The 2,544-nt window shown below is 40.1% G+C and overlaps 1 pseudogene; it reads right to left on the minus strand.

Moving 5' to 3' along the window:
• Positions 1–825: 825 nt before the first annotated feature.
• On the minus strand, positions 826–1,149 carry LOC100606827 (annotated as a pseudogene).
• Between the last annotated feature and the right edge of the window lie 1,395 nt (positions 1,150–2,544).

A 2,544-nucleotide genomic window follows, 5' to 3' on the forward strand; every position in this document is an offset into this window, starting at 1 on the left:
CAGCTGTTAAGTGGCAAACCTGGATTTCCATTTCTCAGTTGTCTTTTTTTTTTTTTTTTGATATGGAGTTTTGCTCTTGTTGCCCAGGCTGGAGTGCAGTGCCATGATCTCGGGTCACTGCAACCTCTGCTTCCCGGGTTCAAGAGATTCTCCTGCCTCAGCCTCCCGAATAGGTGGGATTACAGGTCTGCGCCACCAAACCCGGCTAATTTTTTGTATTTTTAGTAGAGATGGGGTTTCACCACGTTGGCTAGGCTGGTCGTGAACTCCTGACCTCAGGTGATCTTGCCTGCCTCAGCCTCCCAAAGTGCTGGGATTACAGGCGTGAGCCACAGTGCCTGTCCATCTTTTTTTTTTTTTTGAGATGGAGTCTTCCAGTGTCTGAGACGGAGTCTCGCTCTGTCACCAGGCTGGAATGCAGTGGTGCAATCTCGGCTCACTGCAGCCTCCACCTCCTGGGTTCAAGCGATTCTCCTGCTGCAGCCTCCTGAGTAGCTGGTACTACAGGTGTGTGCCACCATGCCCAGCTTATTTTTGTATTTTTAGTCGAGACGGGATTTCACCATGTTGGCCAGGATGGTCTTGATGTCCTGACCTCGTGATCTGCCTGCCTCGGCCTCTCAAAGTGCCGGGATTACAGTCCTGAGCCACCGTGCCCAGCCTTTATGGTCTTACAGATTGGCAACAGTGTATTAAAAAATTTCCATCATGTCTCTTTATTCCAGAATTTGTCAAAGCTCTTTTTTTTTTGTTTTTGTTGTTTTGTTTTGAAGGAAAATTTGTATTTTAATTATTTTTATGTACAGAAAACTCAACAGTGTACATTTAACCCAGTTTACTGGCAAGTTCTTTAGCCTTTGCCTTTTTGAGCTTGGCGATGCGAGCCACAGACTTGGGACCCAGGACATTGCTGCCCCAGTGACGGCGGATCTTACAGTATCTGTCGTTGTAATTGGTCCTGATAGCTTCCACCAGCTTAGCCAAAGCGCCTTTGTCTTCCGACTTCACTTGTGTGAAGGCGACAGTGGTGTAGGTCTTCCTGTGGACTAGACGTCCCAGTCTTGCCTTCCCCTTGATAATGCAGTAAGGGACCCCCATTTTACGACACAGGGCAGGCAAGAAGACAACCAGCTGGAAGAAAGCATTAGCTGAAGAGTGTATTTTGACGAAAAGCAGTAAATTTCAGAGTTAGCTTGGTAGCAATTGCTCAGGGTTAAAAAGCTCATGGATTTGCACTTCAAAAAGCTCTTAAATAATAATGTTCACTGTGAATCTTTAGGAAGGGGATATGTTAAGCAGGCTTTTCTATACTTTTCTGATCACCAAATCAGTTTTTTTTTCTGTGGAAAACCCCCTAATCTTTTCCCGGAGTACTGCTCTGAAAAGCAGTTTCTGACACAATAGTTTAAATGTATCTGGAGAGAACTTTATCTCCTACCTTTCTCATTTAATCACCACCAGAAGCCAATAAGGAAGGCTCATATATGTTGATAATATGGCCACAGGTTTAACCCAAATTAAAGTTTCCTGAAGCACAAATATTCCATTTAACTGAACATCACAGACACAATTTTAGAGCTATAGTGACAGATGCCCCCTTCACCGTGATAGCATGTCTTCTGTTATTTTAAATCATAAAATTTGCATTTCTTTCATAGAAACTATTGACATTTTCTTGTGTCCCTTTCACAATTTTGCTCCCCCTACCAGAAACAAAACCCAAATACAGAAGCTTTACATTGTTAAAGGAAAGTCTATGAGGAAAATAATCAATAGATTATTGGATTATTTCTTCAGAGCCAGTACAGGAAGAGCTATAATAAGGAGTATTTTCTACACATTTTAATTTGAAGTCATAGCTTTCAAAACTAGCAGTGAATTATTTTGTATTATCTTGAGGGGTAGCTTATATTTATCATATGAGACTGTATTTTTTATATATAATAAAACGTTATTCAGGTAATGCCTTCTGAATAAGCTTGATAAGCACACTTGTAATACCATACTTGACCAAACACAAAGTTTGATCATACAGACACAATTTTGTATTGTCAGTCACTTCAGAAAATGGAGTATGAAGCATATATTACACAATGGAAACACTGATGCCTATTTTATCTAATTATGATCATTCAAGGGATGAAGAAACTCTAGTATGTTTACTCCTTTGGGGAGCCTGAGCATACAAGCTTTATTTTAAAAACATCAACAGGGTTATAAAAGAGAACATAATTGCACAGTCCAATTTCACTCACACAGACATTGTTCATGTTTTGTACCACTGAAGCAGTATTTTCTGGCTGGTGCATTCTGAAGATGTTGGTGTAAAAGACAATTAGATCTGAAGGTACCCTTAGATATTATTTATTGAGTCGCAGATGAGGAAAGGGGAAAGATAGGCATAAATGTGTATTCAATAAAAGAATGGCATAATTCTGAAGCAATATTCAAAGACGTATCGACAATTCTCAAGATTCATAAATAGGATGAACCTAGACTTTTACACTAAACCTAACTTAAAGTAACAAAACCCACAAATTATTA

This window comes from Nomascus leucogenys, chromosome 5 (assembly GCF_006542625.1).
Source record: "Nomascus leucogenys isolate Asia chromosome 5, Asia_NLE_v1, whole genome shotgun sequence".
In the NCBI taxonomy this organism is placed as follows: Eukaryota; Metazoa; Chordata; class Mammalia; order Primates; family Hylobatidae; genus Nomascus; species Nomascus leucogenys.